Here is a 12,258-nt window from a genome sequence, read left to right as displayed (position 1 = left end):
GTAGAGGTGGATCTTGCCTATCCAATGCTAATAAACATAATTTGTCCTAGGTTATTGTAAGTCCCAAAAACTTACCAAAATCAGATAAGGCTGACATAACATTAATTAGGGAGTCATCAGTGTCTTGTAGAAACAATAAAGTGTCATCAGCATATAATGCTATTTTTTTTCTTCCAGGGACCCAAACTTAAATCCATGTATTTGATCATTACTCCTTACCAATTCAGCAAGGGGCTCTATAGCCGATGCAAATAGGAGTGGGGAGAGTGGGCAACCTTGCCTAGTACCTCTACCTAGACTAAAGAATGATGAATTTAAGTCATTAACTCTAAGACATGCCTTGGGGTCACTGTACAGGATTTGCATCCATTTACGGAATTTTGCCCAAATTTCATAATTTCAATTAACATATATAGGTATTGCCACTCGACGCTATCAAAGGCCTTGGCAATATCAAGGGATAAAATAGCTCTTTCACCACTATTATCAGCAGGAAGTTGCATGTTCAAGAAGGCTCTCCTAATATTAATCGCAGTAGATTTGGATGGTATAAAACCTGATTGATCTGATTTAACTACGGTAGTAACTACCTTAGCCAATCGATTTGCCAAGACCTTTGCAAGAATCTTAACATCTGATGTTAAGAGTGAAATAGGTCTGTACAATTCTGCCTTAAGGGTATCTTTACCAGGTTTGGGAATCAAAATATTTACCGCCTCAGTCATAGATTTAGGCAGTGATCTGGATTCAAATGATGCATTAAACACTTCCAATAGCCTAGGTAGTAGTAGTTCGGAGTATCTTTTCAATGTTTCTAGCGGCAAACCGTAATTTCCTGGCGCTTTATTATTGGGAAACGATGCTACTGCATTTTCTAACTCGTCTAGCATAATAGGGGCCTCCAACATGAAGCATCCGTCTCGCTCAGACCCAACAAGGGGATAGAGGAGAGATACCTTTTGAAGGTCTTGTGGACTATATGATATTCTAGAAGAATACAGTTCAGTGTAAAATCTTTGTACGTTCGTCAGGATACCACCAGAATCAGAGACTATATCACCTTTAGGGGTAGAGAGAGCACCAATAGAATTTGTAGCAGTTTGAGCTTTAGTGGTAACAGATAGCAGGTGGCCTGTTTGGTCACCTTGCTCAAAAAATGCTTGTTTGAGAAAAAAACGTTTGTGACTGGCCTTAAAGAGACTCCGTAACAAAAATTGCATCCTGTTTTTTATCATCCTACAAGTTCCAAAAGCTATTCTAATGTGTTCTGGCTTACTGCAGCACGTTCTACTATCACCATCTCTGTAATAAATCAACTTATCTCTCTCTTGTCAGACTTGTCAGCCTGTGTCTGGAAGGCTGCCAAGTTCTTCAGTGTTGTGGTTCTGTGATGCATCTCCCCCCTCCAGGCCCCTCTCTGCACACTGCCTGTGTATTATTTAGATTAGGACAGCTTCTCTCTTCTCTCTTATCTTTTACAAGCTGGATAAATCCTCCTCTGAGCTGGCTGGGCTTTCACATACTGAGGAATTACATACAGGCAGAGCTGTCTGCACTCTGCAGGAAGAAACAGCCAGACACTTCAGTGGAAGATAGCTGCAGGGGGAAAGAAACACACAATTGATCTCTTGAGATTCAAAAGGAAGGGTGTATACAGCCTGCTTGTGTATGGATGTATTTTCTATGTGTGGACATACTGTACATCAACCTACTTCCTGTTTTGGTGGCCATTTTGTTTGTTTATAAACAAACTTTTTAAAACTGTTTTTAACTACTTTTAATGCGGCGAGGAGCGGTGAAATTGTGACAGAGGGTAAAAGGAGATGTCCCCGAACGCACTGGTATGTTTACTTTTGTGCGATTTTAACAATACAGATTCTCTTTAAAGCAGTAGGATCAGCCATACTATGCCAGGGAAAAAAACACATACTTGATCTACTTGCATAACACATGTATTATTCTGTCCACATTTTGCAGTGAATGTTAGAGGCCCCGTTTCCACTATCGCGAATCCGCATGCGTCTTGCGTATGCGGATTCGCATAGACAATATTGTCAGAATTCTAGCGGTTTTATTTATGCAGGAAAAAGCTGTCATAAGTGTATGGTTTAAGATTTAATGTTCTATGCAAAAGTTCATTGTAAAGTGAAAAGTTAGAGTACTTTATATTGCTCTGTGACATAGCATATTCCAGGCTGTAAAGCTTAGAAGATTTTAACTTGCAAGCTGGAAGATTGTTGATGTACTGGTTACAAGAAGCCAAAACATTCTTTGTTAATGTCAAGGTTAGACTGCACAGTATGTGTAAGACAGAATGCTGGTTTAAAATTAACATTACTGCAATAATTATTACACACGGATATTATTAATCTAAATATTAATGATCAATACAGTCCTTCTAAAGAAAGGAATAGTTATTGTTAAACCCTATATAATAGAATCTATTACTTTGAAACATGTAAGCTGTATTCTACCCGTGAAAGATGAGACAGTAAGACATTCTCGTGAGATTGTTATGGTTCTGGAAGAATTGTTGACGTGCTCTAGTCTCAGAAAGCTGATGGTTCTGGAAGAATTGTTGACGTGCTCTAGTCTCAGAAAGCTGATAACACATGATGTTTTGGGAACAAGTTATATAAATATTAAACAAAGAAGGTGTTTTCCCAATTAGTTAAAGATGACAATGATGCCACCTAGTGGTCTCATATTCGTATGAAATCAACATTATTAATAGATTATTTGTTATGAAATGCTGACCTCTGCCGGTGGACATTATATTTATTTTATAAGAGACAAAAATATAGACATTGATTTTATATTATTAAGATTTAATATGCAATTATTTCTTATATGATTAATTGTTTTAAGAAGAATTATATAATAAGCTTTATATTTAAATAAGTATATTAGAAGCCCTGTAGGTTTTAATAAGCCTTAAATTGCTGAAGGCTCTTGCAGGTCTGTGTTAGTGTCAATCTGACCTGGGAAAGTACCAAGACATTCCAACATAATTAACAGGGAACACTTTATCAGAAATGCGTCATGAATGACATTGTTTAGTCTCCATGTCTGGGTCAGCCAACAGACAAGATGGCTGTTGACGTCCTTTTTTAATTACGTGCGTCAGAAATGACCTAAACAAAATGTCAAGCACTCCAAATGACGTAAATTCCCACAAGATAAGGTAATTAAGAATTTATAAACAATTATATTATGACTTAGGTAATCAAAACATGATAAAGCATTGACGTACGAAAGCTTTAGCCAATCAGAACCTGGGATCCAGGGAAAGTCCAGATTAGGCAGCCATATTGCCTCCAACCCCTATAAAAGTAGAAGCTGAAAGCTCATAGTTTGCAGAAGCCCAACAATCTCCTGAGAAGACACATGAGGCAGAAGCTTACCTTCCCACACGTGGTTCTAGATGCTGAAGAGATGACAGAGAAGGGGTAATATGCTTAATATTCTGGTGATTTACTTTATTAATTTTTCAGCATTAAGTTTTATTAAGATGTTAGCAAGAAGTTTTTTAGAAGCTATTTTTTATGCTATTTCTTTAAGAAGATTACTACAAGTTTTACACAGCTACTAGATACACAGCTATTGATACAGATGAGACTACTTTTGATCTTATTCTACATAACACAACCGTTATATTACTTTTTGAATGTACTTAGAAGATTGATAATCGCTTGGCTATAAAGCCTTGATAAGATGGAATACTGTTATAAGGAAACACTACTTGGAACTGTTCATATTTTGTATATATGCTGTATGATAAGCAAATACAATTTTTTATATAAAATCATATACTGAGTGCTCTGATTCATTTCAAGGTATACCGTCAATCTATAATTACTGTTATAGAGGGTTCAGACCCCACTATGCCGGATTTATATGATAGCAACGCTTTAAGGGCTGGTCCTTTACTGAGTTGGCAATCATGACAAAGGCAAAAACCGCTCAGGTTTTTGACAATATAAGTTAATGGGCCTGTTTCCACTTATGCATCTGCGGGAGCGTTTTATTGTGCAGAGAAAATCTGCACGGAACACCCTGCAGAATTCGCCTGCGTGTGGAATGCAGGTGAATCGCACACAATGTATTTAATAAGGAAATCGCATGCGTTTTCCCCATGCGTTTTTTGCCGCGAATTCGCATAGGTACCAATGTAAATTCACACAGGCAGTGACATGGTTAAAATCGCATATACCCTCACCTATTTATTTATTTATTATTTATTTATTTGTTGTATTTATAAAGCGCCAACATATTACGCAGCGCTGGACATTAATTTAGGTTACAGACAATATTTAGGGGTGACAAACAGCAATATGACAATACAGGAATACAAGAAAACCAGATCACACAGCACAGTATGAGTACAAGGTAATGCTTAGTCAGTCACTGGATGGGAGCATGGAGTTAGGCAAGTTAGGTTCACTCAAATGCATAGCATGGGTGCACAGTAATAGAGGTGCATGATCAGGTAGGACACAAAAGGAGTGAGGACCCTGCCCAAAGGCTTACAATCTAGAGGGAGAGGTATGGACACGAGAGGTAGGGGACCAGAGTTCGGCTGTGGGTTTAGAGCAATTGTGAGGGGTGGTAGGCAAGAGTGAAAAGGTGAGTTTTGAGGGCCTTCTTGAAGGTGTTGAAGGAGGGGGCTGCCCTAATGGGTGGAGGTAGGGAGTTCCATAGTGTCGGAGCGGCTCTTGAGAAGTCTTTGAGGCGTGCATGGGACTGGGTGATGCGGGGGACGGTCAGGCGAAGTTCATTGGAGGAGCGGAGTGAGCGGCTTGGTGTGTATCTCTGAGTAAGATCAGAAATGTAGGTTGGACAGGTTTTGTGGATGGATTTGTAGGTCAAACACAATATCTTGAATCTGATTCTGGACTGGATAGGAAGCCAGTGGAGGGATTCACGGAGGGGAGCCGCCCTGGTGGAGCGATGGGAGGAGTGGATAATTCTGGCAGCCGCATTCATGATGGACTGCAGTGGGGCTATTCGGGTCTTAGGGAGTCCAGACAGAAGGGCATTGCAGTAGTCGAGGCGGGAAATTATGAGGGCATGGATGAGGAGTTTGGTGGTGGCAGGGGTCAGAAAAGGGCGAATCTTACAGATGTTACGAAGGTGGAAGTTGCAGGACTTTGTGAGGTTTTGGATGTGGGGAGTGAAGGAGAGTGCGGAGTCCAGGGTGACACCCAGACAGCGGGCTTGAGAGGTAGGGTGAATAGTAGTGTGGTTAACAGTGACCTGCACATCTGGGAGGTCCAGGGATGACCGGGGTGGGAAGATCATAAATTCCGTTTTGTCTAGATTTAGTTTTAGGAACCTAGCGGACATCCAGGAGGAGATGGCAGATAGGCAGGAGGAGACCTTGTCCATGGTAGTGGTGGATATGTCAGGGGTGTGGAGATAGATTTGGGTGTCATCTGCATACAGATGATAGTTAAAACCCATGGAGGAGATAACCTTGCCAATGGAGGATGTGTATAGGGAGAACAGTAGGGGGCCAAGGACCGAGCCTTGGGGGACTCCCACTGAGAGGTGGTTGGGGGTGGACGAGGACTCATTGAAGGAGGTCGTGAAGGAGCGGTTGGAGAGGTAGGATGAAAGCCAGGTCAGGGCGAGATCGTGAATGCCCATGGATTGGAGGGACTGGAGGAGTAGGGGATGATCTACTGTATCAAAAGCTGCTGAAAGGTCAAGGAGGAGGAGAATGGTGTATTTACCTTCAGCTTTAGCTAAGGCAAGGTCATTGACCACTTTGGTGAGAGCCGTTTTGGTTGAGTGGGCAGGCCGAAATCCAGACTGCAGTGGGTCTAGTAGTGAGTTGGCATTGAGGTACTGGGTCAGGCGTTTGTGAACCAGACGCTCAAGGAGTTTTGAGGCGAAGGGGAGGAGGGAGATCGGGCGGTAGTTGGAGGGTAGCGAGGGGTCGAGGGAGGGTTTCTTGAGCAGAGGCAGTACAGTGGCCTGCTTGAAGTCTGAGGGGAAGGTGCCTGTGGATAGGGAGAGGTTAAACATGGTAGTGAGGACTGGGGCCAGATCCGTGAAGTGAGGCTGAAGTAGATCAGAAGGGATAGGGTCAAGGGGGGAGGTAGTGGTATGGGAAGTCTGCAGTAGGTGGTTGACCTCCTCAGTGGTAGTAGGAGTGAAGGAGGTGAGGGGAGGATAGGGTGGAGAAGGAGTAGGTTGTGAGCAGGTGGGAGGTGAAGATTGAAGATTGGATATTTCCTGATGGATGGAGACTATTTTGTTGGTGAAGTGGGTGGCTAAATCTGTGGCAGAGAGGGAGGAAACAGAAGGTGGGGGGGGTGGGTTTAAGCAGGGAGTTGAAGGTGCTAAAAAGACGCCGGGGATTGGAAGCTTGTGCTCCGATGAGCTTGGTAAAGTATTCCTGCTTCGCATGAGCAAGGGCAGTGTGGAACTGCTGCAGGTTAGTCTTGTACTGTAGGAAATCCTGGTTTAGTCGAGTTTTCCGCCATTTTCGTTCAGTGGCGCGTGTTTCCCTCTGGAGGTTGCGAGTATGGGTAGTGCGCCAGGGCTGGGGGTTAGGGGGTCGGTTGCGGCGGAATATTGGTGGAGCAGCTTTCTCTAGGGCTGATGAGAGAATTTGGTGATACTGAGCTGCAGCAAGATTAGGACAGGTTAGGGTGGGGAGAGTGGAGGATAGGCCATGGAGGGAGTCAGCAAGGACGCCAGGGTTGAGCTTGCGTAGGTCTCGCTGCCATCGACCAGGTGGGTGGGCGGGTATTTTGGAGGTGCCTTCCGTGAGGAGGTTGAAGGCGAGAAGGTAATGATCTGAGGGTGGAAATGGTGCGATGTCGAGGTCTGCAATGGTGGTGGATTTAGTGAATATAAGGTCGAGAGTGTGACGTGCAGTGTGAGTGGGGGCGTTGGTGTGTTGTACTAGGCCATGTGAGTTGGCTATGGTGAGTAGCCGGGTCGCAACAGAGTTCTTGGGTTCATTGATGGGTATATTGAAATCCCCGAGGATGATGGTGGGGAGGTCAGAGGAGAGGATGTGTGGGAGCCAGGAGGCAAGGTTGTCGAGAAATTGTCGTGTGTCGCGGAGGGCGGTATAAGACTGCAACAATGGCTGGGAGGGGATTGTAGAGGCGGATAGTGTGGGCCTCAAATGATGTGAATTGTAGGGAGGATGGTGGAGTGAGGACACGGAATGTGCAGGATGGGGAGAGGAGCAGACCCACCCCTCCCCCGGTCCTGTTGTCTGGTCTGGGGGTGTGACTGAGGTGAAGCCCCCCGTAGGAGAGGGCAGCCTCTGCGGCAGAGTCAGAGGGGGTGAGCCATGTCTCAGTGAGTGCGAGGATGGTGAGGGATTTGGAGAGGAAGAGGTTGTGGACCTCTGTAAGTTTATTGCGGACGGATCTGGCATTCCAGAGACCGCAGGGTAGGGGGAGCATGTGCTTGTGAGTGGGATGGATGGAAATGAGGTTGGGGCGAGGATGGGTGTTGAAGTTATTTGTGGACAGAGAGCTGTGAAGCGGGTCAGCAGGGGATGCTTGTCTGGCAGCAGGCTGTGGCCCAGGGTTAGGCGATATATCACCAGCAGCAAGTAAGAGTAGGAGGGAGAATGTAAGCAAATGTGAATGGGATTTAAATGTTTGTGAGGTTTTTGAGCTGCTGGAGGGAGAGAGAGATTTCAGGAGAGCTAACAGTTCATGAGAAGCTGAGTAAGGTGAGCAAAGCAGAGCAGATGAAATGAATATGGAGTGAGGTACACTGGGAGGATGCATATTGCAATGCAACTTGTATATGTTTGCAGACAGGCAGAACATAAGAAAAAGTGCAGTAAACATGGTAAGTGTCAATGATTATCAGCAGGAAATTTCCAACAGCGAATTCGCATGCAAATTTGCGGCAAAAAACGCATGCGGAATCGCATCCGCATGCGATTTCATCAGCGGTGGAATCCAGGCGATTCTGCACCGCAATAGTGGAAACGAGCCCATATAGTAAATGACGAGAATTCTGTTAGTGGTGGGGGCCATGTCTTTTGCCCACAGTTAAAGCTGACTCGTGATGTCATTTCTGTCCTTTAATTTTTTTCTTGTCTCCTTCAATCGCTGAGTTGCCTCAGCCTTGCTTGTAAACACAAGTGAGTAGGGGATTAGGTTTCAGATGAGCACCTGGCAGGGAAATAAAGGAAAGAGGAGGAATACATTATAGATAAAAATAACCCCCAGCATGCAATTCTTTGGCACCGTCTACTAAAGGGCCAGTGCTCCTTAAGTATATGATAACTCCAAATCATAACAGCACAAAAAGTTTTGAATGCAGGATTAGCATCTTTATCACTTAATACACTCAGACCAGTTGCTGTTGAAATTTGATTTTTATGGTGACGATACCGCTTTAAATAACAAATGTTTGTTAAGATTTTATTGACCTTGCAACCAAGCCTCCTTGTTAGCATCTGAAGGATCAGCAATATACCCCGCTTTCTTATCTCCCACAATTTTAACCAAAGAGGTGTCAAGATTTTTGTTTTGGACCGAATTTTATTAATTTCTCCAGAGAAAAGACCCCGTAAAAAGGCCTTGAATGCATCCCAGGACCACAATTTATTTTTTAGGGTCATTGTTAAAGGAAAAGAAAACATTTAATTTCCTGAATAATATCAGAGTGAGTATTAATTAGGGATAGCCAATAGGGGTTTAGTTTCCAAGGTAACATTGATTTCTTGTTTTTTAAAGGGTTAGCAATTACCACTTTCAATGGTGTGTGATCAGATAGGGATCTCACCAAATATTCAGCTTTCTCTATTAATGCTTTCATTGGTACGTTGCAAATAGCTAAATCTATCCTTGATAGGGACATATGAGATTTATTAAAGCAGGAAGATCCTGAGGATGCAACGCCAAGCATCAAATCAAGCTCACCAAAAAATCTAGCCAATAAGGATGGTTGACCTAATTGAGCTCGGGATCTGAATCTATCCAATTTATGGTCTAAAAACATATTAAAGTCGCCAATCCATGGCAAAGGAATATGCATCTTGTCCTTTAAAGAGTTAATAGTAGGCTGTAAATTGGCTAGTGAAAAAGGAAGGGGTGAGCAAATGGCCACCAGAATGCACTCCAAAATACTGAACCGGCCGTGGACTATTACATAACGCCCTTCGGGGGCCACAGTAGATCCAATAAGAGAAACGTGCACTTGAGTGTGTACAAGCACAGATACCCCTTGAGAATACAAGGAATATGTAGAATGGAAGGAATGTGACTGGTACATTTTTTTTAAAAAGGTTAGTCAATAAATGGTTTCATCCTGATTCAAAATTTCTTGCTCCATAAGGCTAATTTCACACCAGGACGTTGCGTTAGAGGGGGCGTTAAGGTCGCATAACGTCCCCCTAACGGAACGCCTGGTGGTGCTGGATCTGGACGTCAGAGTGAGCCGCGTTGTGCAGCTCACTCTGGCGTCAGTGATGCCGTGATGCGCACTCTTGTGCGCATGCGGCATCACGTGGTCCCGCCGGCCAATCGCCGCACAGAGCGGCTGCTCCAGGAAGTAAACACTGCACGTCATAACGTGCAGTGCATATTAATTAGCCATGTGCCTGGCCGCTCTCCGCTCCTCCCCCACATTACTGAGCATGTGCAAGCAGTCTAACGCGGCTCAGCCGCGTCCAAAGTACTGCATGCAGTACGTTGTCTTGTGACGCAGCGTTACAATGTAACGCAACGTCCGCACTGTGAACAGCCCCATTGATTTTTCATTACCGTGCGGTGGGCTGCGTTACAGGCTGCTCTAACGTGCGCCTGTAACGTCCCACTGTGAAACCAGCCTAATAGGTACCGTATAATACAAGTTGACCTCATGTATAGGTAATGGCTTGCGGGGGACACCTTTGGACAATCAGACGCACTGGCCCATATGCAATTTACTTTTTTACCCAAGTTATTATCTAGTAGATAATTTTCATATTTTCTTTAAAATTAATTTTAAGCGTTTTACAATTAAAAATAGTACCCAAAAGTTGCTGAAAAAGTATTATCACATTTATTTTGAGTATTTTCTTGCTTGCTGGTGGCTTAAAAGTCATTTTATTATAATTTGGAAAAATATCATCTAGGAGAAGACTCAGGAGAAAAGGGAAATTGCATATGGGCCACTGACTTTTCCCCCCACTTCTGGGGGAGAAAAAGTGCGTCTTATGGTCCAAAAAATATGGTATGGTTTTTGTTGTTTTCAATGTGATTTTTAAGTGTTTTTAACAACTTCTAACAGTTTATACAATATATAGTAACATTTAACAACAAAATGTGTCATTAAAAACAATATTATATTATGTATATGGAGACAACTTTGTATCTCTGAAACGTAACTGGAGTTGTTTGTACTTAGGGGACTGTCTGCCATTGGAATTATAAAGGGAAATGTCTAAACCACCTTTTGCAGTTGTCATCTACTCCAGAGAAGGCCAGTGAGACATTAATCTACAGTAAGTGAATTCTGGGGCAAACTGGGACTAAAGATTCAATTTATTTAGCTGTGCACGTGTCAAGATCTTTTTTGTTGTTGTTTTTTGTTCGATTGACTCTTTGGGGTTTTACTGTGGGTTACTTGTGTATTATTGTAGGGTGCTGGGTCCCTGATTCAAATTCTAGGCAGGGCGCTATCTGCACAGAGTTTGTGCGTTCTCCCTGTATCTGCATGGGTTTCCTCACGACACTCTGGTTTCCTCCCACATCCCAAAAACATACAGATTGGTTAATTGGCTTCCCCCTAAATTGATCTAATGGCCCATACTCACGGGCTACTTTTGTGTCCTGTCGCTAGCACATGCGAGCGTGTGCGCGACAGTTCGGCGACAGCTCGTCGCCAGGTCCCTCCGCTTACACACGCGGAAGAGGGACTACCGAAGCGACGGAAGCTGTCGCCGACGTTCCTCCCCCTCGCCGGAAGTGCCGTGGATTGTCTATTGGTTGCTGTCGCTAGTCCGCATACACACGCGGACTAGCGACAGTTGCGGCAAAGTTGCGGCGGCAACTGTCGCCATGCAATTGACCGCTGCCAATCGCCTGGCGACAGCAGCGACGAGTGACGGTTCGGGTGAGCGCCTCATACTCACGGGCGACCTGTCGCCGCAACACGTGCGTGCCACGTGGTTGCGGCGACAATTGTAGCCCGTTAGTATGGGCCATTACACTACGATGGAATATAGAAGGGATTTGGTTGCGAGCACCTCTGAGGGACAGTTAGTGACAAGACTATATAGGCTGTGGAAAATGTCTGCACTATATAAATACTACATGATAACAGGGAAAGAGCTGTCCATGATGGTTAATCAGCTGATTACCTTGTTATGATGTTTACAAAACCATGGTTCCTTAGTAAAGACATGATGTACTCAAACATGCTTAAAGTTAAAAGAAGAAGTTGTTCCTTTGCTTGACTGCTGCCCTTTGAATTTTTCTAAGCGAGTTGCCGTAAAAAACAATATTCAGAATCGGAATCGATTTTACTCGCCGAGTGTGACAGTGACAATAGTTTTTGGTACACATGGCATCAGATAAAAGACAGTGCAAAATGAATGCGTGGCACACCTGACTTACAACCCTATTGCACATGCATTGGAATAACTACATAGTACCTGAGCTCCCATCCATCCATAGCAAGCTGCTCTCCTTCTCCTCCAGGCACCATTGAGGGATTGCCATCAGAGTTACTAAGTGTTGCTACAACTTCAGAGCATGTCAGAGGCAGTTTGAGTTGCAGAAGACCATTTGTTATGGGGGCTGACAGCTGGGGCTCATACTGTAGCATGCTTACTGCTTTATTATTTTCCTGCTGCTGTTGAACTGGAGTTGTTCCATTCTATACATCTTCAAGTTTTGAGAGACCAAAAAAGGGGAGAACATCTGCTGTGGCACAGTTTTTTTTATGTGGGCCATATGTACTCTTTAAAGGGAACCTCTGGTGAAAAAAAAAAAAAAAAAGAGAGGTACGCTATAAATGTATGATGCCCTGGCATACTGTGCTATTAATAAGACTCCCCAGAGCCCCATATTAGCCGGGTCTGGCAAGAGGCCCCACCCTCTTACAGAAAAAGGCCTCTGCCTTTTCTGTATAAGATATGGACGGGGTCATTTTCTACAAGAGGGCATGGCTATGTGCCAGAATCCTGGCTGATACGGAGCTCCGGTGAGTTTAATTAGTAGCACAATAAGCTGGGGCCATCTAAATGTATAGCATTGGTGAACCTCTGACTTTTTTTTATTGTCA

General features: G+C 43.9%; 1 protein-coding gene across 1 annotated transcript in view; it reads left to right on the top strand.

The window, feature by feature from the left end:
- C1QTNF2 (C1q and TNF related 2) overlaps positions 1-12,258 on the top strand; it is a 119,283-nt gene that overhangs the window by 43,562 nt on the left and 63,463 nt on the right. Inside the window, exon 2 of the mRNA XM_068272968.1 lies at positions 10,378-10,474. The gene's annotated coding sequence lies outside the window, so the exon portion shown is untranslated. The remainder of the gene's footprint in view (positions 1-10,377; positions 10,475-12,258) is intronic.

The sequence above is a fragment of the Hyperolius riggenbachi genome, chromosome 3, assembly GCF_040937935.1.
Source record: "Hyperolius riggenbachi isolate aHypRig1 chromosome 3, aHypRig1.pri, whole genome shotgun sequence".
NCBI lineage: Eukaryota > Metazoa > Chordata > Amphibia > Anura > Hyperoliidae > Hyperolius > Hyperolius riggenbachi.
This window is presented reverse-complemented; position numbering and strand designations above follow the sequence as displayed.